The sequence below is a fragment of the Colobus angolensis genome, unplaced genomic scaffold (assembly GCF_000951035.1).
Source record: "Colobus angolensis palliatus isolate OR3802 unplaced genomic scaffold, Cang.pa_1.0 Scaffold284, whole genome shotgun sequence".
NCBI lineage: Eukaryota > Metazoa > Chordata > Mammalia > Primates > Cercopithecidae > Colobus > Colobus angolensis.
Window position 1 is genome coordinate 444,674 of NW_012116088.1, and position 26,264 is coordinate 470,937.

Sequence of the window (26,264 nt, forward strand, 5' to 3'; positions counted from 1 at the left end):
ACAAAAAGAAAAACACATTTATTTCTGGGCATATCATATTCAATCTGCGGAAAACCAGAGCCAAAGACCATAATGAAAGAGACTAGAGGTCAGAGGAAAATTCTTCACCTATAGATGAACAAGGATGAGAATTAGGGCAGATTTCTTGTTGGAAATCATGCAAATAAGAAAAGAACAGAGTTAAATGTAGTAATGCATAACACAGCAATGTTCTAGACAAAAACAGACTGCATGCATATATCATGGCATTCCCATAAGATTATAATACTGTATTTTTCCTGTACCTTTTATATGTTTAAGTGTTCAGATACACAAACACCATTGTGTTATAATTGCCTAGAGTACTCAGTACAGTAACATGCTGTACAGATGTATAGCCTAGGAGCAACAGGCTAAACCAAATGCTCTAGGTGTGTAGTAGGCTATACCAATGAGGTTTAGTTAAGTACACTCTATGATGTTTGCACAAGAAAGAACTCACCCGATGAAACATTTCTTAGAATGTATTGTTGTCTTTAAGAAACACATGATTGTATGTAAATTTTAAAAAAAGCAAAAAACAACCTTGAATTTTGCATCTGGTGAAATTATCCTTAGAAAGTTAGAGAAACAAATATATTATCTGATTTCTTTCTTTTTTTTTTTTTTTATTATTTAAGTTCTAGGGTACATGTGCATAACGTGCAGGTTTGTTACATATGTATACTTGTGCCATGTTGGTGTGCTGCACCCATCAACTCGTCAGCACCCATCAATTCATCATTTATATCAGGTATAACTCCCCAGTGCAATCCCTCCCCCCTTCCCTCCTCCCCATGATAAGCCCCATTGTGTGATGTTCCCCTTCCCGAGTCCAAGTGATCTCATTGTTCAGTTCCCACCTATGAGTGAGAACATGCGGTGTTTGGTTTTCTCTTCTTGTGATAGTTTGCTAAGAATGATGGTTTCCAGCTGCATCCATGTCCCTACAAAGGACGCAAACTCATCCTTTTTTATGGCTGCATAGTATTCCATGGTGTATATGTGCCGCATTTTCTTAATCCAGTCTGTCACAGATGGACATTTGGGTTGATTCCAAGTCTTTGCTATTGTGAATAGTGCCGCAATAAACATACGTGTGCATGTGTCTTTGTAGTAGAATAATTTATAATCCTTTGGGTATATACCCAGTAGTGGGATGGCTGGGTCATATGGTACATCTAGTTCTAGATCCTTGAGGAATCGCCATACTGTTTTCCATAATGGTTGAACTAGTTTACAATCCCACCAACAGTGTAAAAGTGTTCCTATTTCTCCACATCCTCTCCAACACCTGTTGTTTCCTGATTTTTTAATGATGGCCATTCTAACAGGTGTGAGATGGTATCTCATTGTGGTTTTGATTTGCATTTCTCTGATGGCGAGTGATGATGAGCATTTTTTCATGTGTCTGTTGGCTGTATGAATGTCTTCTTTTGAGAAATGTCTGTTCATATCCTTTGCCCACTTTTTGATGGGGTTGTTTGTTTTTTTCTTGTATATTTGTTTGAGTTCTTTGTAGATTCTGGATATTAGCCCTTTGTCAGATGAGTAGATTGCAAAAATTTTCTCCCATTCTGTAGGTTGCCTGTTCACTCTGATGGTAATTTCTTTTGCTGTGCAGAAGCTCTTTAGTTTGATTAGATCCCATTTGTCAATTTTGGCTTTTGCTGCCGTTGCTTTTGGTGTTTTAGACGTGAAGTCCTTGCCCATTTAAAACTAAAAAGTTGAAAGAGTTCATTAGACCTGCACATCTATATTTTAAGAAATGTTAAAAGTTTTTTAGATTAGAAGAAATATATTAAAGGTCAGAAAGTTATATCTGTGTAAAGGAAGAAAGATCGTAGGTGAAGAAATCAATATTAAAATAAATAATTTTTTATGTTTACTTCATCTTTAAGAAAACTATTTAAAGTAATAATAATAACAGTGTACTGGCTGATGACTTCTTATGGACAGGTAAAATGAATGACAACAGTGGCATAAATATGGGAGGGAGAAATGGTGTAGTGTTATTTGAAGGTAAATTTGATGTGTTTAAAGTGTGTATTTAAACTTCTTGGACAACCAGTTGAAAATATTTAGAAAGAAATAGAATATGCTAAGAGAGAAGATAGAATCATATAAAATGTTCAATTAAAATCAGAAAAGGCAGAAAAACAGGGGAAAATATTTCTTTATGTATCAGTCGGGACTCTATTATGATGCCACTTATTTTTATAAATGAAATTTCGTTTGGACACAGTCACACTCCTTTATTTACATATTGTTTACGCTGCTTTCTTGCTACAATGCAATGAGTCATTGCAAAAGAAACCATACATCCTAGAAGATCTAAAATATTTATCAGTCCTGTTGTGGAAAAAATAGATGATTGACCTCAGATAAAACTATATAGTCCATATTCAAATTTTATTAACTGCCCCAATAATATTCTTTAGAGCTATTTATTCCAGGATTCAGTGCAGAATCTTTCACTGGTTTACATGTCATTTTTCTTTGGTTTTCTTTTGTGTCTGTTTTGATATTGTCAGTTCTGAAGTGTACAAGCCAGGTCTTTTGTAGAATTCCCTTCAATCTGGGTTAAGATTTATTTAGACATTTTGTCAGAAGTATAAAAAGTGATATGTCCTCCTCAGTACATCACAGCATATTGGTTTTTCCCAATACTGGAAATTTTTACTGTATTTCATCCTAAGTTTTCTAGTTTTTCCTTTGTATCTGATAAGAAACTCATGAGGAGATATCACGATATTATGTAATGTCTTATAACCCATTAAAAATTAACCCACTAGTGTTTGCATCTAGCACTAATTTTCTAACTTCATCATTCCTTCTATATTTTTTATTTGATATTCCCTGTAAGGAAGAGCTTTGTCTTTATGTATTTATGTATTACTGTTTGTTTATTTATTTATTTATTTATTTACTATGGGCCTGAGGATTTTTATTTTATTCAATGAGCTATAATACACTGTTGACATTATTTTGATTCTCAAGTTTTTCCAGTTTTGACCAAGAGCTCCCTCAGTGTTCATCGTTCCTGTGTCTTATTGATAGACTCTCATCATTCGTAAGTACTTTCTTAATTTCTGGTCTAGTAAGATGCTCAGATACCTTGCCTCAATCTTGGATTTAGCTTTTTCTCCAAGGATCTCTAGTTCTCACTACTGGAGAGGGGGATTTTAAACCAAGACTTGAGCACTAGTTTTTCATGTTATTAATGACTTGCCAGTGGCTCTGTCCCTCCTCAACATACAATGCTGGAAAACACATACAAATACACACACTCGTGTGTATATAAATATGTGTACATATGCACATATTAAAATATTTTCTTATTTTTGTCTCTTTCTTTCTCTGTTATATGTTTACATGTTTATGCAGAAACATAAAGCTATTAGTTTAATTATATTTCTCTATCTCTGCATATGCATATACATATATGTGTTTGCATGTACACACATATATATGTACATATACATTTATGTGTGTGTTTGCAAAACATGAGTTCATTCTGGGACTTCCAACTTCAGTCTGATACTCCAGGGTATATTTAGTGATACACACACACACACACACACACACACACATATGTGTGTGTATATATATATATATATCACTAAATATATATGGAACTTCATTATCCAACAGTGAGAAACTTAGCTCTCATTATATTTAATATTATTTTACACATATCTCAAGCCAAAAATTTTTAAAAAAAATCATTTCTGAATTTCTAACCAATATCATTGTAAAAAGAAAATCTATTAACTATAATTTAAAATTCATACTCCCTTTGTAATGGGTAAGGTAAAATGTACCTATATACATATCTTAAGTATTGCAATTAAGTGGGTTTTGCCAAATTGCATACTTCAGTATAACCTATGCCATTGTCATGATATTGAACATTTCCATCTTCCAAGAAAGTTCTATTGTGCCCCTTTGCAGTCAACAAATCTCCTGAAGTAAAATGTTTCTGATATTTCTTCAACACAAGTTTTTGCTTTGTATCATGTATCTACGCTATGTATCATGTAAATAGATACATACAGTACAAGTATATAGTCTGTGTCTGTTTTATTTTTCTAATTATGTTCAGAATTCATCCCTATTGTGCCATGTGTCAGTAGTTTGTTTCCTTTTATTGTTTGGCATTATTCTATCATTTGTATATGCTATAAGTTATGTTTTCTTCTTAGAATAACAATTAATGGCTGTCATAAGAAGTCCTATACCTATGCATTTGCAAAAAGAAGATCCCCTCAGTCCAGTTTCTGCCACGATTTGTCTTGATTTTCCTTCTTACACCCAAAAGAGTAAGAGGAAGTGTCAAGGGAAGCAAATTTATATTATATTCCATATTTGATCCTTATTTGACAGCATCTGTTATCCGACTTGCCCGCCATTCTTGTCAAAAATTCAATGTCAGTTCAGGAAAAAACAATTACCAAACACACAAAAAATGATGTTTCCGGAAAAAGCAATTTGTTGTTCAGGAAAATCACAAGAACTTAGCTCAGCACCAGTTTAAATCTTTGAACATTCTCTTTTAGGCATGCCCTGTCAACATTGCTGTTTTCCAACTTTTATCACACTTTTGTTGGAGAATAAACTATGTCCCTTGCAGGAGGGTTTAACACCATGTTAAATAAAGGTAAACAGGTTAAAATGGTTGCTTTTTTAATGCTCATTTTCTCTGGAATTTATTGTGTCAATATGAACTCTGAGTCTACACAGGAATGTGGAAGAATTCTGCAACACTTTCACAGCTGATTTGAATGTAGAACCTGAGAAAAACATATTCTTACAGGCCAGTGTTCTGCAGAATCATCCTGTTTAAAAGCCTTCTTTTACCCAGCCATGCGATGGCACTTAATTATTCCCATCTCATCAGGAGTAATACTATTTTCTGACTATTCTATGATAAATCTTTGGCTCCTGTTCTTTGCTACTTTTCTGAGAGTCTCATGATTCACTAAGCCTATCAGTGTCACAATTCTAAGCTCTATCTACAGAAAATCACTTGCTTACCTATGTGATAGACACAGATAGTTGTCTCTATCCAGCTGAACCAGTCTCTGTGGGGCTTTTACTATACCAACTTCAGCCCTAGTTCTCATCCATATCTTCATAGCTTCTTGATTCTTTTCACTCAAAGCTTTATGGGCTGAGTGTCCTCTCAGGCGTGCAACTTGGTAAACCAGATGTCCACTGAAGTTATTTAACTTTAAGGGATTGAAATGAAATTAAGTCATGATATCGTCTCATGGAATATGGAAAATCTCATTCCCTTCCTCAAGATTTCTTTGAATATCTACTGACTGAATATCCTGTTTCTGGTGAGCTCCAAATCTCAACTTCTGTCTCCTTTCCTAGAACTCTTCTTTCTGTTTTAAAAGAAAAAAAAAATGTGCAATAGATACTTTCATTTGATCCCACTATACCACTGTTCAAGTGTTGAGACCACTGACTTTGCAGTCCACCACTTTCCAGTTTAATGATTTTCTAAGATTTTATGCTTTTCCGTTAACCTTGCATCTTCTATCTTTTCAGAAACATATTTTTAAAACATGCAAAAGGCAACAAAATGAAACATCAATTTAAATGCATCGCAAATTGTCTCCTAAACTTCAAGCTCACTGGACCTAGCATCCATAGTTGTCCATGCATTATTATTGTGGTGCTATTACAGTTCCTTCTTCTAAAATATTATAATTGCTTTCTCTAAAATTATAAAATATCATTCGTTTTGTCTTATTAAATGTAGAATAAATTATTTTACTAAGTAGTAGTAGTAAATAATATTGTATGTCATTAATAAATAATGACACTAAACATTAAAAATATAATAGTAAACATCATTAAAAGAATTATTTTTATCAGTTTTATTAACAAGAAGAAAATTAACCAATTGGTAAATATTGTATCCCTTTCAGTACTCATTTGTTTCATGCATTTTCTTTGTGGTTTTAAATTGAAGCATGAAACAGTCATTTCATAGAGTATCATGGTTAAATTATGATTCAGGAAAGCTCTTACTCACACAGTGGATTTTTATGAGTGTCTTAATTGTGGAGCTAATGCAAGCTATAGATTTATGCTGATTAAATCCAGATGGCTTATTCTCTTGATCCTTAAAAGTTTAAATTTTCAGTTACTGATTCTCCTTTCTTTACTGTTTATTCTCAGTAACAATATCTCTCTTCCTTATTTTGAAAAGATATTACATGCTTTATCTTTTTACATTTGGTCTAAATTTTGTACATGTTAATGTTTGATTTAATGATTTTTTAAACCCATGGTCAAAGTATACTTTCTGAACATCAATAGCTCTCACATTCACAAAAAAGGTTGTCTTCTTTTTGGGGTTTAAAGTAATCATTTAATTTGAAGAATAGGAAAATCAACTTGCTGAACAATCCAAATTTTTCTGTATTTGTGTTGACAACATTTAATAAAATTGTTTGAAAAAGACTCAGAGCTTTAGCCAGATTTGACTTTGAAAGGCATATATGTAATAATGGCTCCCTAGTCCCCAGTCATGCAACAAAACAAATTTAAAAATAATAATTAGAAAATCCGTTCTCTAAAATGAATTTTCTTACTGTGGCTAAATAGTTGCAGAGTAATACTGTAGTGGTGTGATTAACTCTGAGAAAGACATAAGGATTACAGCAGATTTACCATCGCTGTTTCTCCAAAGCTGGTCACTAGTGTCTCATGCCCACTGATATGTGGAAGAGTCAAAACGTGAGGTCCCTTTGGTTGTTTAGATTACATACAAAATGGAAATAAACAAATAGATAAATGCAGAGGGGGTAGGTAAATGAAGAATTAGGTAAAACAAAATGTTGTCGCCTTTCTTTAGCTCATGATCCGGTTCCATAATTCTTCAATTCTACTGCCATTATGGAGGATATTTTCTGTGACCCTAGGAACCCTAGAAATAGGCTATTTCTTATTTCCTTAAAGGTCCTGTAATTTCTTCCCTATCTCTTTTACCCAAGTTCTTGTTTATATCCAACATGTCCTTTACTTCACAAATTTACATTCTGTCTTTCCGTTTAGAATGTGCCTTGTACTTCATAAAAACATCCCTAATTTCCCAGGAAGAAGAAAAGTTCTGTGTTTTAACTTCTGTAGCTGATCTACTCTCTAATGGAATTCATTATGCTCTGATTTGTATTCTCACATCGGGTTTGTTTAGGGTGGTTGTATATTGCTTCTGACTATCATTGCAGTTATTTATGTACATATTTCATCTCCATTGCCGGATGATAAGCTTCTAAACAAGGCTTCTGTTCTGTATCATCTTTGTAGCAGTCACAAGACCAGAGTGATGTTTGCCAGATGGCAATTGCTCACACATTTGTTAAATATGTAACATTCTAGCCCCTTAAGAAGGTCACCATTACCTCTGTGGAAGACCCTACAGGTCACTCTCCTATCTAGTCTATATAGTTACTAAAGGTATCAAAGTGTTCTTATCTGGAATTCATAAACTACGCCACCCTCTTCCACCCCCCCTAAAAAGCAATACTCAACTAGCTTGCCTTCAATGGCAAAGGTCCTTTTAAAATGACAAAATTAAACAGAGTGAAAAACCAAGCAGATTTTCTTTAAACTAGTAGATTTTTATGAAAAGACCATCATCTTAGTGAGGGCAGAGGTCAGAGTCTTCTTTATCTTCCAGAACAACCAGAAAGCAAGCTAAACCTTTGGTGAGCTTATTGGAGTTTAAGAGAAGGAGTCTGTCATTTATAATATAATCAACAGGCAATACTTGAAATATCTGATACCATAATTATCAGTTGGCATGATGTTCCAGTGGTTATTATGTAGAATGTCTACACAATTATTCGTGTCTATTTACATAAATTGTAGGGTTTTTTTCATGAATTACTGAAGGTGATTGTATTTCTTAGTACTTTGAAAATTTCTAGGTTTAAATAGGTGGTACATTATTGTGCCAAAAAAGGTATAACAAGTAACTATTTGGAGGGAATGCTTTTCACCAGGCAAGCAAGATGAAGTTTGAGGTTGCTGCCATTTTACTAGAAAGTAAGTGTATCTGAGAAGGCAATGCTGTGACTCACACCCCATGGCACCCCTAAACCACGTTGTCAATCACTGTGCTCCTCTGGTTTCATCTTGCAGTTTTACTTCTATCACTTTAGAAGGTCAAGACTCAGAAAGCCAAAAATCCCTCCATTAGTCCAGAAACAGAAAGAAAAGAGTCCTTGGAATTTATCAAATATATATTGAAATTAATATGATTATACTTTCTGTTTTCAATCCATTTAAATCAAATTTAGCTTTCCCTAAGTAGAACTTTTCCTTTAGAAAATTAAAAACTCTTTGTCATTATTAACAGTAAAAATAATAATAACAGTAATAAATAATGAATAACGTCCTTCTTTTCCCTTTCCTTACACTATAAATTTGAACCATGTTCTTCAAATTTCTTATTTTATATGCAGTTGCAACATTCAAATATCCATATTCTTAGAAATTGATAGGAAGAGGTCAAATTGCACTGTAGGGTGTTAAACAAAAATTATGTGAGACCATTGTGTTGGACTGGGCTACTGCACTAAGCCCCAACAGACCAGACAAAGCCAAAATGGAGTCACTCATGCTAAATGTCGCAAAGCAAGCAGATGGATCTTAGGACAGTTTTTTTGTTTTTTTTTTTTTTCTCCTGAAAACAGAAGATTGCGTCTTCCCGAGTCAGAGTTATTAGGATGTGCCCTGTGCTTTAACCCTTGAAAAATGTAACTGGAAGTAACCTGATGTTAACCAATTTATTCCTTTTGTTTGATTGGTTAGTTTTGTTTTCCCTATCGTTCTGTTTCTTGGTTTCCCGTTTACAAAACCTACTGTTCTGGTATTGCCCAGTGGGAATACTCATTCTTTTTTGTAGGCTGGAGGCTGCCTTAGTTCATGAATCACAAATAAAAGCCAGTTATATCTGTAACTAAATTCATCATAAATACAAGATGGTAGCTTTGGCTCTGGTTCTTTTTCTCTGGAAGGCAGAATGTCCAAATGCTCCCTATCTGAAATTCCCTCTACTTCCCATTCCACTATTGCTTACTCTGCTTATTGTGATTGACATTTAATGAGTTTACAAGATTTATTTCCTCAATATTCTAAAATGTGAGACAATGTTTTTTCTACTTTTTTTGAGATGCTATTAATGCATATTGTTTGTTGAACTCTCTTTTACCACTCCTGAATTTCTTTTGACCTCAATGGGTGACTGATAGGGGAAAGCAAGTCTCTAGAACATCCCTAGCTTAACTCTCTTAGAATGGACCATTGGAAAAGGGGGCTCTGTTGTTTCAGCTGCATTCCTTTCCTTCCACTGAGATCTGTATTTCATGCTGGAGGCTCATTTCTCCTGGAATGCCCTGAGTACTTGAATTTTCAAGAAGCCCCTAGAAATCTTTCAAGAATTTTCTTTCCTTTTAACTTCCCGGTGCTTCCTGTTTTCTATCACTTTTCAAGCAGGAATCTCTTAAGTGAGAAAAATGAAATGTGTTTGTTTAGAAAACGCTCTCCTTGTACAACTTTCCTTAAGCAGGATGAGAGAAATCCTGACCTGTGCACTCCACAGGGAGCTTCACAGTTGCTACTTACTGGGCAGATGATGTTTTATGAGACAACATAGTAATTCTTTTTTGCCTTCCCTTCTTCTTTCTGTCTTCCTCTAGAAAACACAGTCCTATCAACATATGCTCCCTACTTTTTCTGATGTCTCATACAGAGTTCCTAACAACTTAAATATTTGAATGCTCTGTAACCTTGCCTAACTTTTTTGACCCAATCCAATTTTTTGCAGAAATCAGAGTAATTTCTCTTTAGATACAAGCATAAATTAGAGGACAAGTCTCCAGTGAATGTATTTCCTGAATCTTCCACATAAAGCATGAAATATTATTTTATACATGAGGTTATTATTCTACTGTCATTATGAAAGGAATATTTTTGCTAACTTGAAGTGTCTTGGTAATGAGATGCACATTTCATTCTTAATTATAATATATACTTATTAGACATTTTTCTGCAAAAAAAAAAATGAAGCTAAGAAAAACATGAGATTGAACAAACCCAATGCCTTTCTTTTCCTTGTACTTTCAATTTTCTGAATAATTTTTCTCTTCATTTCCTGCATTATTTCCTTGGTTATATAACATTTTCCGCAGTTTTGTCTTCTTCCTCTTCCCTTTTTTTGGGTGATGTGTTCAATGATCACATGTGTATTAAGTATCTTCTGTATTATTTAACTTTTCTCTCATTGCTTCCACAAATGATAATTAACCTTTTAAATGGGCCAAGCATTTTAGTAGGCTTTGAATAGTAACCACAACAGGTATGCACCTCAATGAGCTTAAAATCTAATGATGAAGACAATTATTCAACAGAAAAATAGACAAATACATATATAATTACATATGACATAAGTGCTATGGTGGAAAAGTGCTAGTCACTAAATTATATATTTAGTGAGATAAATTCATATTCTTGGTCACTTGAATGCAGAAGCAAAGCAAAATAAAGAAAATGATTGCAAAAAAGAGATATATGAAACAGAAATAGGTATTTGAGAATAAGAAAACTAGAAGTAGTAGTAGCTGGCATTTAAATACATACTTGTAAGTATTTAAGTCTTGTAAGTATTAATACTAAGTAAAGGATCTAGAACATTGACTACTTACAATAAACTCTTACAATAAATAAGGTAGGTAACATTACTGTTTCCATTTTACAGTAAGAACACTGAAACATAAAGAGATTATTTGGCTCACGCGGGGGGCAAAGTTAGAATCAGAAATTAGTCTGTGTCTAAGTATCCAACATGGACTAATTCCACTAGTTAAAATTTTATAAAAATGGTTTTATTTTTGTCTATTATATGATCATTTAAAAAAGTTTTATGGCTACTCACAAGCATGTTGTCTACATGGTTATTTTTCTTTGTCTGCTTCAACTGGCAAGTAGATGTAAAAAAATATATGTTTTTATTTCATAAAATCATTGTGTTTCTGCTCAAGCCTCCCGAAGTCTTTATATTATGTTATCTTCTATATCTTAACCCATCCTTTAATTTTACATTTTTATGACTCATGTTGTTTCCAGTTTTTGATTTTACATGGTATATACTTTTTCTTTTTGAGGCAGTACTTGATATAAAAAGTGTGTTTGATCTAGCCTTGCCATCTTGTTTTAAGATACAATTTCTTCATTTCTTTCAGGAAGGTGAATTGAACATATACCTCTTCAGCTATATTACGATATTAATTTAGGTGTTCCCTTGATAAGGATTGTTATTTCTATTTTTCTTAGAACTGAATTATTTAATATAAGTGTTGCACTCTACCAGTGATGCAGCTGTCAACCAGAAATATAGTGAAAAAAAACAAAAACAACAACAAAAACCACTATTCTCATGCACTGGGACTAATCAAGGAAACAGCTTGACCCATGTGAACAGAGAAAAATAAGGCATAATGACTGCCTACCCAGAGCGACATGGAGTCATGGGAACCTCCCCCAACCATGGAAGCAGTATGTGAATGTGCGACCCTGGGGACCTATGCTTCTGCCACAGATCTTTGCAACTCTTGAGTCAGGAGATCCGCTGGTAAACCCACTCCACTGGGACCTTCAGTCTGACACACAAAGCTATGTGGAGTCTCAGCAGAGTAGCTGCTCAGGCATGTGGAGACCCGGGAGCCTTAGATACCCTGGCTTTATGGGTTTCCTGGAAAAAGCAATTGCAATTCCAGGGAGGCAGGAGGTTAGACCCCCATACATGCCCCTAGGAAAGGGGCTAGATCCAGGAGCCTGAGCAGGAAAAGTGTAAAGGCCCTACTTCCACAGCACCTCACAAGACCCGCTAGCTTGAAACTCCAGCCAGCCATCAGTAGCATTGTTGCACTTCCCTGAAAGGGATCTCCTAGTGGGAGATCCGGGCCACCATCTTTACTATTTGACTGACTTGGCCATTGCAGCCTTCAGACTTTGGAGAATTCAAGCCAACCAGGGACTGAAGCGGTCCCCCAGGAAAGCAGAGCTGCTCTAAGAAAGTGTAGTCAGACTGCTTTTTTAAAACAAGTCCCCTATCCTTTTCCTCCTAACTGAGTGGAGCCTTCCAAAAGAGGTCTCCAACCACCTCCACTGGTTCTCTGGTTGACAGGGATTTCAAACCTCCTGGAAATGGAGCTCCCAGAGAGAGGGTAGGCCACCAACTTTGCTCGTTTGTCAATGGCCATTTTAGACTTTGGGCTTTGGAGAGTACAAGCCAACCAGGGGCTGAAGCAGTACCCCATGACATCATATCTGCTCTACAAAAACACGGTCAGAATGCTTTTGTAAGGAGGTCCCTAATCCTATTTCTCCTCACTGGGTGGGACCTCCCAACTGGGATCTCCAGCCACCTCCACCAGTGTTCTCCAGCTGACAGAAGTTTCAAACCTCTCTGGGATGGAACTCCTAGAGGAAGGGGCAGGCTGCCATCTTTGCTGTTTGGGTAACAGCCATTACAATCTTTGAGCTTTGGAGTGGCCAAGGCAACTGGTGACTAAAGCAGACCCCTGGCACAGCACAGCAGCTATACAAAAACATGGCCAGACTGCTTTTTTAAGCAGTTCCAATCCCGTTTCTCCTCACTGGGCAGAACCTCTCAAATGAGGTTTCCAGCCACCCACTACAGAAGTGTTTGGGTTGGCAACAGGTTTGTACATCCCTGGAACAGAGCTCCCAGAGGGAGAGACAGGCTGCCATCTTTGCTGTTTCACAGCCTTCACTGGTGATACCCCCAGGTACTTGAAAATCTGAGGTGACTAGGGACTAGAGAAGACCCCCAGCATACTGCAGCAGCCCTGTGAAAAAGTGGCCAGGCTGTCATGTGAGTGCATGTTCCCATATCTTCTCGCTGGGCAGATCTTCCAGGTCTGAGCCTCCAGCCACCCCCCACCAGAGCTATCAAGCCAGGAGCAGCTCTGCAATACTTTCGACAGAGACCTCAGGAGGCAACTGAAAGCCTCTACCACTGCCTCTACAGTGAAGTTGCCCGTGTTACACCTGAACTAGTGAAGGGCAAAGATCCCAAGTGCCTTATCCACACCTCCAGCAAGCTGCAGTTGACCTAAAGTGAGGAGACCAGTTCATCTCCCAGGGGTCTCACACATCCCCCCACTGCTCATCACCTGACAGGAAGCCTGTCTTGGGCTCACAGTACAGAACAGGACAGACACTCCATCCTGGGCTGATTGCACTGAGCAATTGCTGACCACCATCTGTCTGGAGTGAAGCTCCCAGGAGACAAGCCACAACCTTGACCACAATCACTAACATTCCTTTCTCTAATGCCTCCAAGTTGGGAAGGGACATAAACCCTAAGATTGCCCAAGAGCCTCAGCTGGCAGCCCAAGAGTGCCAGGCCATGATCTACAACCAGCGCTCAAGTGGGAGAGGAACCCACATGGTATGGTTTGGCCATGTCTCCACCCACATCTCATCTTGAATTGTAATCCTGACAATCCCCATGTGTCTTGGGATAGACCAGGTGGGAGGTAATTGAATCATGGGGATGGTTTCCCCCTTGCTGTTCTCACGATAGTGAGTGAGTTCTCATGAGATCTGATGTTTTTATAAGCATTTGGCATTTCCTCTGCTGGCACTCACTCCATCCTGCCACCCTGTGAAGACTGTGCCTGCTTCTCCTTTGCCTTCTACCATGACTGTAAGTTTCCTGAGACGTCCCCACAATGTGGAACTGCGAGTCAATTAAACCTCTCTCCTTCATAAAATACCCAGTCTCAGGTGTTTCTTTATAGCAACATGAAAATGAACTGATATACCACACTTTCAGAGCATTGAAAGGGAACACAGCTGTGACTGTGAGGAGATATAGGTGAACCACACAACTGAGCAGCAGTCTACCAACTGACCAATAAGCCTAAGTGCCACATACTGGATCACACCCCAAAGCTTCAACATCAGAAATATCTTTCTAATATATCCCCCTTCTGAAACCAGAGACAAGAAGTCAGCTTTCAGTAAAGACTGCACAAAGTCTGGGCCTAGTGAAAACATCCAGAAAATAAGTCTATTGACTGCGCTCAATCTACACTGCATGTAAAGGAACACCCACATGCAGAGATGAGAAAGATCCAATGCAAGAACTTTATTAACTCAAATATGTCCTCCAAATGATGGCACCAGTTCTCCAACAAGAGTTCTTAACCCGGCAAAGCTGACTGACATGACAGGAATAGGATTCAGAAGATGGATAGGAACAAAGATAATCAAGATTCAGGGGGACAGCAAAACCCAATCCAAGGAAAATAAGAATCACAATGAAATGGTACAGGAGCTGAAGGGTGGAAGAGCCAGTATGAAAAAGAACCTAATGGATGTGATGGAGCTGAATAATACAATGTAAGAATTTCAAATGCAATCACAACTATTAACAGCAGAATAGTTCAAGCTAAAGAACAAATTTCAGGACTTGAAGACTGGCTCCCTGAAAACAGACAGCCACTGCTGGAAGAAATGGCTCACACCTGTAATACTAGCACTTTGGGAGGCTGAGGGGGGCTGATCCCTTGAGGTCAGGAGTTTGAGACCACCCTGGCCAACATGGTGAAACCCTGTCTCTACTAAAAATACAAAAACTAACTAGAAATCACTTGAACCTGGGAGGTGGAGATTGCAGTGAGCTGAGATTCTGCCATAGCACTCCAGCCTGGGCAACAGATGAGACTCTGTCTAACAAAAAAAGAAAAAGAAAAAGAAAAAAAGACAGTCAGACAAAAATAAAGAAAAAAGAATGAACGAAACCTCCAAGAAGTATGGAATTATGTAAATGTAAAGAAGCCAAAACTATGAATCATCAGCATCTCTGAAAAGAAAGACAAGAAAGCCAGCAACATAGAAAACATATTTTAGGATACCATCTGTGAAAACTTCCCCAACCTTGCTAGAAAGGCCAACAGTGAAATTCAGGAAATACAGAGAACTCCTGCTAGATTCTACACAAGAAGATCATCCCCCAAAAATAAAATCATCAGATTTTCCAAGGTTGAAATTAAAGAAAGAATGCTAAATTAGCTAGAGAGAAAAGACAGGTCACCTACAAAGGGAACCCCATCAGGCTAACAGAAGACAGCTGAAACCCTACAAGCTAGAAGAGCTGGGGAACATATATTCAATATTATTAAAGAAAAATATCTCCAACCAAGAATTTTATATCCAGCCAAACTAAGCTTCCTAAGTGAAGGAGAGATAAGATCATTTTCAGATAAGCAAATGTTGAGGGAGTTCATTTCCACCAGAACTACCTTACAACACATGTTGAAAGGAGCATTAAATATAGAAAGGAAGAATGCTATCAGCCCATACAAAAACACACTTACATACACAGACCAGTGACACTATAAAACAACCAGACAAACAAGCCATTGCAATAACCAGCTAACAATACAATGACAGGATCAAATCCACATATTTCAATACTAAACTTGAATGTAAATGGGATAAATGACCCACTTAAAAAGCACAGACAGGCAAACTAGCCAATAAAGCAAGAACCAATGATATGCTGTCTACAAGAAACCCACCTCACATGTAATGGCCAGCATAGACTAAAAGTAAAGGATAATGGAAAATCTACCAAGCAAATGGAAATCAGAAAAAAAAAAGCAGAGATTACAGTCCTAATTTCAGGCAAAACAGATTTTAAACCAATAAAGATTAAAAAAGGACAAAGAAGGGTATTACATAATGGTAATTATGTAATAATTACCATAATTAACATAGCAATAAGATCTAAGTATTTTAAATATGTATGCACCCAACATAGATCATCCAGATTCATAATGCAAGTTCTTAGACACCTGCAAAAGGTCTTAGACTCCCACACAGTAATAGTGGAGGACTTCAATATTCCACTGACAGTATTAGACAGATCATCAAGGCAGGAAATCAACAAAGATATTCAGGACCTGAACTCAACATTGATCCAAAGAGATTTGATAGGCCTCTATAGAACTCTCCACCTGAAAACAGATAATATACATCATTTTTATTTCCACAGGGCACATACTCTAAAAATGACCACAAAATGTCCAATTGGACATAAAACAATCTTCAGCAAATACAGAAGAACTGAAATTCTACCAAACACACTCTTGGGCCACAGCACAATAAAAATAGAAGTCAAGACTAAAAAAATACCTCAAACTCAGGAAGTTACATGAAAATTAAACAGCATGCTCCTTAATGACTTTTTGATAAATAGTGAAATTAAGACAAAAGTCAAGAACATATTTGAAACTAATGAGAATAAAGATGCAACATCCCTGAATCTCTGGGACACAGCTAAAGCAGTGTTAATAGGGAAATTCATAGCACTAAATGTCCACATCCAAGAGTTACAAAGATCTCAAATGAACAACTTAACATTACAACTGAAATAATTAGAGAAGCAAGAGCAAATAAACCTGAAAGCTAGCAGAGGACAAGAAATAACCAAAATCATTACTCAACTAAAGGAAATCAAGAAACAAAAAAACCATTCAAAAGATTAACATATCCCTACGTTGGTTTTTTGAAAAAAATAATAAGATTGGCCACTAGCTAGAATAATAATGAAGAGAAGAGAGAAGACTGAGATAAACACAATTAGAAATGACAAGGGAAATGTTACCATTGCCCCTACAGAAACAAAAATAACCATTAGAAACTACTACAAAAACCTCCATACAGACAAGTAGAAAACTTTAGAAGAGATGAATAAATTCCTGGACACATTTATCCTCCCAAGACAGCCAGGAAGAAATTGATTATCTGAACAGACCAACAATGAGGTCAAATATTCAATTAGCAATAAATAGTCTACCACCACCACCAACAACAACCAGAAAAAAGCCTAGTACCTATGGGTTCATAGCTGAATTCTACCAGATGTGCAAATAATAGCTGGCACCATTCCTATTGAAACCATTTCAAAAAACTGAGAAAGACAGAATCTTCCCCAGCTCATTCTATGAGGCCAACATCATCCTGATACCAAAACATGACTGAGACACAACAACAACAACAACAACAACAACGAAAAAAAAACTTCAAGCTAATGTTTTTGATAAACATTGATGCAAAAAAGCCTCAACAAAGTACATGCAAGCTGAATCCAGCAGCACATCAAAAAGCAAATCCACCACAAGCAAGTAGACTTCATCCCTAAGATGAAAGGTTGGTTCAACATATACCATTCAATAAATGTGATTCATTGCATAAAGAGATCTAAAGACAAAAAACACATGACCATCTCAGATGCAGAAAAGGCATTCAATAAACTTCAACACATCTTCATGTTAAAAGCTCCCAATATACTAGGTATTTAAGGAACATACACAAAATAAAAAGAAGCTGTCTATGACAAACCCAAACCCAAATTCATATTGAATGGGCAAAAATTGGAAGCATTCCCCTTGAAAACCAGCACAAGACAAGGATGCCTTCTCTAACCACTCCTATTCCACATAGTACTGGAAGTTCTAGCCAGAGCAATCACCAAGAAAAATAAATAAAGGGCATCCAAATAGGAAGAGAGGAAGTCAAAGTATCCCTGTTAGCATAGCACATGATTCTATGTCTAGAAAACCCTATAATCTCAACCCAAAAGCTCTTTTAGTTGATAAGCAACTTCAGCAAAGTTTCAAAATACAAAAATCAATGTACAAAAATCACTAGCATTCCTATACGCCAACAACAAACAGCCAAACTGAGAGCCAAATCAGATATGCAATCACATTCAAAATTGCCACAAAAAACAAAATACCTAGGAATACACAAACTAGGGGGGTGAAAGATCTCTACAGTGATCACTACAATGCTCTGCTCAAAGAAATCAGAGAGATACAAACAAATGGAAAAACCTCCCATGAATCAGCATCACTAAGATGTCCATACTGCCCAAAGCAATGAACAAATTCAATGCTATTCCTGTCAAATTACCATTGAGATTCTTCACAGAACTGGAAAAAAGTATTTTAAAATTCATGTGGAACCAAAGGAGAACCCAAATAGCCAAGGCAATCCTAAGCTAAAAGAACAAAGCTGGAGGCATCGCATTATCCAACTTTAAACTATTGAGGGCTACAGTAAGCACAACAGCATAGTACTGGCACAAAAATGGACATATAGACCAAGGGAACAGAATAGAGAACTCAGAAATAAGACATCATGTCTACAACCATCTGATCTTTGACAAACCTGACAAAGACAAGTAATGGGGAATAGATTCCCTGTTTAATAAATGGTGCTGAGAGAACTGGCTAGCCATATGCAGAAAATTGAAACTGGACCCCTTCCTTACAACTTATACAACAATTAACCAAGACGGATTAAACACTTAAATGTGTAACCCAAAACTATAGAAAACATAGAAGACAGAATATAGATTTCATGACAAAAACGTCATGACAGCAAAAGATTTCATGACAAAAACATCAAAAGCAATTGCAACAAAAGCAAAAATTCACAAATGGGATCTAATGTACCTTAAGACCTTCTGCACGGCAGGAGAAACTATCAAAAGAGTAAACAGACAACCTATAGAATAGAAGAAAATATTTACAACTATGAATTTGTTAAACGTCTAATATCCAGGCTCTATAAGGAACTTGAACAAATTTACAAGAGAAAAATAACCCATCACAATGTAGGCAAAGGACATGAACAGACACTTTTCAAAAGAAGACATACATGCAGCCAACAAGCAAATGAAAAAAAGCTCAGTATCCCTGATGATTAGAGAAATGCTAATCAAAACCACAGTGAGATACCATCTTACACCACTAATAATGTCATTAATAAAAGTCCAAAACTACAGATGCTCTTGAAGTTATGGAGTAAAAGGAATGCTTATACACTGTTGTTGTGAGTGTAAATTAGTTCAACCATTGTGGAAAGCCGTATAGCAATTCCTCAAATAGTAATTCAGCTTTTAGCTGACCCAGCAATCCCATTACTCGGTATAACACCCAAAGGAATACAAATCATTTTACCATAAAGACACATGCATGTGCATGTTCACTGAAGCACTGTTCACAGTAGCAGAGACCTGGAATCAACCTAGATGCCCATCAATGACAAATGGGATAAAGAAAATGTGGTAATTTATATGCTATGGAATACTATGCAGCCATAAAAAAAGAATGAGCTTGTGTCTTTTGTGGGAACATGGATGAACCTGGAGGCTACTATCCTTAGCAAACTAACACAGGAACAAAAAACCAAATACCACATGTTCTCATGTATAAGTAGAAGCTAAATGATAAGAATTCATGAACACAAATACAAGAAAACAGACACTGGGATCTACTTGAGGGTGGAGGATGGGAGAAAGGAGAGGAACAGAAAACGTAACTATTGAGTACTAGGCTTAATACCTGGATAATGAAGTAATGTACACAGCAAACTCCCATGACACAAGTTTACCTAAATAATAAACCTGGACAAGTACCCCAGAACTTAAAAGTTAAAAAATAGAAAAAAAAAAAAACATTTTTTAACAAGGTAACGACTTCGGCATATTATTTTGGTTTGTTAAATTTATCATAAATAAATCCAGAATGATTAAGATATTAGCTATACTATATTAGAAAAGAAATCAATCTTTTAAAACAATAAGCATGGAAACCTCTCTTCTGATGTTCCTTATTAATTTGAAAATAAACATATCCCTTCATAGGTAATCTTTTTGTCATCTCATTTGGAGTTCTGGAAAGACTACTACCATAATGATATCTAGATAATTATTCAAATATTTGACAGAATTTTGTGCACATGCAAGTAGCTCTTACAGATTAATTTGTCCTTTTAGACATCCATCTACTTGTTAGAATGCTACTGGAATCTTGAGAGCTTTATTATTAATTTTGAGGGAAAGTCTTGTTATGGTTCTTCAATAATTAATTGTGAAAAGAACAGACCACCCTAGGTGGCTTATTTTCTTTTTCTTTCTTTCTTTTTCTTTTTTTTTTTTGGGAGATGGAGTCTCGCTCTGACACTAGGCTGGAGTGCAGTGGCACTATCTTGGCTCACTGCAACCTCCCACTCCCTGGTTCAAGTGATTCTGCTTTCTCAGCCTCCCGAGTAGGTGAGATTACAGGCATACACCACCATGCCCAGCTAATTTTTTTTTTTTTCTCTGTAGAGACAGGGTTTCACCGTGTTGTCCAGGATGGTCTCAATCTCCGGACCTCGTGAACTGGCAGCCTCAGCCTCCCAAAGTGCTGGTTTTACAGGCGTGAGCCACCATGCCTGGCCTAGATGGCTTATTTCTCTATTTAATGGGAAATTTCTATGAAAAAGTAATATGAAAATGTATTTAAAATAAAATATATTAACCTAGTTATGCCAGTTTTCAAAATAAGGCATCATTTTAAAGATTAGCTAATTGAATTCATTATTTTGGTTTTTTGCAGAAATTTTGCAATAACCAATGTCAGAAAACAAACTGAGTTTTATCAAAGTTTTGAAACATAGTTTCTCTAACACTATGACTATTGGTGCTTGCTTGAAAACTGTGATAAGTTAACCTGAATAATCAGAGTAATTTACTTGTTTACCAAGTATATTTTTAAAAGAAAATGTAATTCCCCATGTGTGCGCGTGCACGCGCACACACACACACGCACACACACACACGCACACACATAGCCTGCTACTGCCTCTCTTTAAGTATACACAAATGCTTGAAAACCATTCAAGATTATAAGGCATTGTGGGTAGGGCGTGTGTCTGTCTTACTCACTGCCATATCCCTAGCCTTCTAATATAGTGTGGCCACATAATAAGAGATAAGTACGTATTGAGATAATACATGAATGAAATTAAGATGGTTCTTAGGTTTCAAGTCATCAGCTATTTGATTCAGCAACAATAACACGTGTTGGTTTTTTCATTTTACACATATATATTAAATGATTTTACTGAGATAACTGTTCAATCTTGTGTAAACAGGTAGATGGTGCCCATGGCCTGAGAAAAAAAGAGAAAGAATGAATTAAATGTTTTGATAGTCTTAAAGACAATTTGGAAAAATATAAAATATATTTAATAGGGAATATTCAAAATGTCACATTATCAAACCTGAAATCAATCCTATGAGTTGGACAGGAAAATTATCCTGGTTTCATAGCTGACTAAACTGATGCCCAAATGGTTCAATACTTGACCTTAGTTATATCGCTAATGAGTAGAAAACAGAGAATTAGAATGCTGCCAGCTCTTCTGATACCAAACCCAGTGTATTTTTACATGCACAGATATGCAATTCTCGTTCTCTAATTGATTCAAAGCAGGGACTGTTTTTGATTATTGGAAGCAAATTGAGGTAGATATCTCTCCAGAGATGTATACAGTAAACACGAATAATTTCAGTTTTCCTAATTCTAAGCAACATTAATTATTTAAACAGCAATGAATCAAAACAAAACAAAATTATTTTTTGGTCATAGATTTTTAGAGAAAATAATACCCACTTAAAATGCATTTATTAATTTTAGGACACTTTTATTTTTTCAGAAATATTAGAGGATGCAAAAAGATGTGTGATAATGTAGTTATATAAAATGTGCACTTTCAGTTACCGTGGCTAATCAAAGTCTTCAAGGTCCTTTAAATCCCAATTTAAATAACTCAATGCCTTTAAGCAATTGTACCTAACCATAGCAATTTTACAGGTCCTCTAAAGGAAATTAATTCATGTTTTGTTAGGTCACTCCTTTTTGTTATTGAGTTTTAAATAACTTTTTCATATTTAGTCTCATCCATGTTCAGTCATTACACCTCAGTTTACTCATCTGTACAACAGATTAGAAAAAATCCTGGACAGGACTGTGAAAAATGAAGGCAGGATATTTGTATAGTATTTTTACCACTGCTTGACACAAATAAATTTTCAATAATATTTAGATAGCATTAACAATTGTTCACCTCCATAACAATGCTGGAATGAAGTTACTGTCCTAATTTTGAAAAACAAGAGAACTTAGATCTGGATAGTTAGAAAACGTGCTGAAATCCACACAGGCACAAAGAGGCAAAGTCAAAACTTAAGGTTATTGACTTTCAAGTTGAAAAGCACATGCTCCTGCAATTATGGGGAAATGGAAAAACTAAATAAAGCATATGAATTGTGAGACAGATACAAAGGAGGTGGGTAATTAGGATAAGCTGGGGTGGGAGTTAAGGAGAGAATGAAGTTGCAGGCCTTTGTTATCAAGGGCCTTGCCCAATCCCCTGCCTGCTTCTTCACCATAAAATATAATGATTTGTATTAACCACTAGCATGTATTGAGCATTTAGTTTATAGCAAGCCCTTTCATAAGCACTTTTCCTGAGTTTGCCCAATGGCTCTGCAGTCCCCTTTACAAATAAGTAAACTAAGCCTCAGTTAAGGGGTAACAGAACAATGTTTCAACCTGGGTGGTCTTACCATAGAAACCTAGACTATGATAAAAAGTTGTGTCTGTTTGTTCCAGAGCATCAATAAATAGCAAATAAATGGGGTGATAAATGTGATTAGATGGGAGTGATTTGAGAAATTCAACATTCTATGTTATTTAAATCTCCTTGTAAAAAAAATCACCTTTATGAATCCTTGAATAGAAACAAATCAATCTTCACATACCATTGAATGCCCATAGGATGTCTTCGTGAGGTCATTTTCCTTTGTGGTTCTCGAAGAAGACAATAATCGCCTCTTGGAAAAATAGAGGAAGGAAAGCAAGTATGTTTTGGGGCATTTGGCTTCTTCTATACCCTAGTATATCATTTATTTCCTTTTCAATTCATTCACTGTCTGTATCCCTTAAATGGAGTATCAGCTTCCAGATGACAGAACATGTTTTGTCCTTTTTTGTCCTAAGTGCCCAGAATAGTGCTTAGATCAGAGTAGTATTTATAAAAACCTGGAAGGGAGAGAGTATCAAGCACCTAACTCTGTTGCTGGCAGGACTCAAACTTGATAGTTGTCACTGACCCTGCATATGCCTATCTTTGATCTTTAGTGTACATAATGGAAGCCCACAATTAGCACGAATTTCACACTCAGTGTTAGTAAGTCACCTTGTCCCTTAGAGTGTGTCTCCTCTAGAGAATTTACACTCCTGATGGTTTGGCTAAATTTTTGTCTCATCTTGGTTAATCATTATCTTAATTGCTGATTTTCATGCCATATACATATATATATATATATATTATCTGGAGAACTTAACACTGACCCAAGAAAGATTTCTGCTGTCATGCAGAGGGAATTAAACTAGTCACAATCAAATCTTCCCTCATCAATAACCAATTTAAACCATTATCCCAATTTAATATCATTCTGAAAGCAATCTTAATCAATTTAGACTTGATAGACTTCCTGAAAGAATTGCCTAATTAAACTCTCAACAGAATAAAATTATACTGCTTAGTCATCCCAATGATGATAGGAAACAAAAAAACAGGAGAAGAAAATTTGGTAGTTAACCATCAGAAAACACCCAGTAGAGTTTAGAGGCAATGGGGCTAATGCCCTCTCACAGGGATATTGTGAAAGCGCAGAGATAATTCACATGAAGAATTTTTAAGAGGCATTCTGAAAAGAGAGCAGCAATTACGTATTTTCATACCACAGGACTCTCTGGCATTCTCTTTGTTGAGTTCCTGACTTTCTGTAAACCCAGAGGATCATCTCTCTTCCAATCCCAGAGTCGTCATGTATAGTTGTTCAGGCTGTTTACTCCACAAAATTTTGAAGAGGTAGTAAATGGAATCTGAAACACAGCTCAGGTGGTTCCTGGTCCCTGAGGTTGTCTATGGAGCACTGTCCATTTAGAATATGAAGCTCTTTTCTAATTTACAAAAACATGCCCTACCCTTACTCTATCCTTCCTGTATTCCTTTCCTAGGGTTGACATAACAAATTATCACACTCTGACTTAAAACAACAGAAACTTATTATTTTACAGTTGTAGAGGCTAGAGTCTAAAATCAAGGTGTCAGCAGTGCTGCACACACTCTGAAAGCTCCAGGGACAAATACATTCCTTGCCTCTTGCAGCTTGTGTCAGCTGTTGGCATTCCTTGGCTTATGAATGCTTCTGTCTGTCATTCATCTTTACATCACCTTCTTCCCTGAGTGTCTGTTTTATACCCTTTTGTTTCTCTTTTAATCAAATCAAAGGAAACATCTCAAGATCCATGGCTTAATTATATCTGCAATGATCTCTGTCCCAAATAAGGCAGCATTGACAAGTTCCAAGGATTAGGACTTGATATCTTTGGGTGACCACTATTCATGCAACTATACTTCCCAAAATGCTTCCACATAATAGCCTGACCTTAGAGACAGCATGATAGAAAGAGCACAGTTTTTCAGACAGATAAGGGGTTCCAAGCACACCTACATCTTAATGCTATTAGGGACAAGGAATTTAATTTAGCCATGTTATTGTAAAACTTGGGGAAGATGTGTATACCAAGGTTGTCCAACAGAGCTTTAGAGCTGATGGCAATGTGGCAGATGCTCCCAAAGTTAAGGTTGCACTTTTTTTTCCTGGCTTTTTACACCATAATTCTTTGACCTGCTGGAGAGCAGACAATCCTGAGACACGTAAAAGTTGTTTACCAATTCTTCTTATGTTCCACGACAGTCTTGTTTGTTGAAAAATAAGCTCTGCAATCTGTTTCTGTAAAAGCTTAGCATTCGCATAGTGTATGACCCTGATAAACCAGATATGATCTCGGGACATCCAATTTTATTATTTTTATTATTATTATTATACTTTAACTTCTGGAGTATGTGTGCAGAACGTGCAGGTTTGTTACATTGGCATACACGTGCCATGATGGTTTGCTGCACCCATCAACCCATCATCTACGTTAGATATTTCTCCTAATGGTATCCCTCCCCTAACCCCCAACCCCCTACAGGCCCCAGTGTGTGATGTTCCCCTCCCAATGTCCATGTGTTCTCATTGCTCAACTCCCACTTATGAGTGAGAACATGTGGTGTATGGTTTTCTGTTCTTGTATTAGTTTGCTGAGAATGATGGTTTCCAGCTTCATTCATGTCCCTTTATGCAAAGGACATGAACTCATCCTTTTTGTGGCTGCATAGTATTCCATGGTGTAAATGTGCCACATTTTCTTTATCCAGTCTATCATTGATGGGTATGTGGGTTGGTTCCAAGTATTTGCTATGCTATTGTGAATGATGCCAGAATAAACATACATGTGCATGTGTCTTGAGAGTAGAATGATTTATAATCCTTTGGGTATATACCCAGTAATGGGATTGCTGGGTCAAATGGTATTTCTAGTTCTAGATCCTTGAGGAATCGCCACACTGTCTTCCACAATGGTTGAACTAATTTAAACTCCCACCAACAGTGTAAAAGTATTCCTGTTTCTCCACATCCTCTCCAGCATCTGTTGTTTCCTGACATTTTAATGATTGCCATTCTAAGTGGTGTGAGATGGTATCTTATTGTGGTTTTGATTTGCATTTCTCTAATGACAGTGATGATCAGCTTTTTAAAAATATGTTTGTTAGCTGCATAAATGTCTTCTTTTGAGAAGTGTTTGTTCATATCCTTCACCCACTTTTTGATAGGGTTTGTTTTTTTTTTTCTTGTAAATTTGTTTAAGTTCTTTGTAGATTCTGGATATTAGCCCTTTGTCAGATGGATAGATTGCAAACATTTTCTCCCATTCTGTAAGTTGCCTGTTCACTCTGATGATAGTTTCTTTCACTGTGCAGAAGCTCATTAGTTTAATTAGATCTCATTTGTTAAGTTTGGCTTCTGTTGCCATTGCTTTTGGTGTTATAGTCATGAAGTCTTTGCCCATGCCTATAACCTGAATGGTATTGCCTAGGTTTTTTTTGTAGGGTTTTTATGGTTTTAGATCTTACATTTAAGTCTTTAATCCATCTTGAGTTAATTTTTGTATAAGGCATAAGGAAGGGGTTCAGTTTCAGTTTTCTGCATATGGCTAGCCAGTTTTCCCAGTATCATTTATTAAATAGGAAATACTTTCCTATTTATTTTTGTCAAGTTTGTCAAAGATCATATGGTTGTAGATGTGTGGTGTTATTTCAGAGGCCTCTGTTCTGTTCCATTGGTTTTGGTACCAGTAACATGCTGTTTTGGTACCGTATCTGTTTGGCACCAT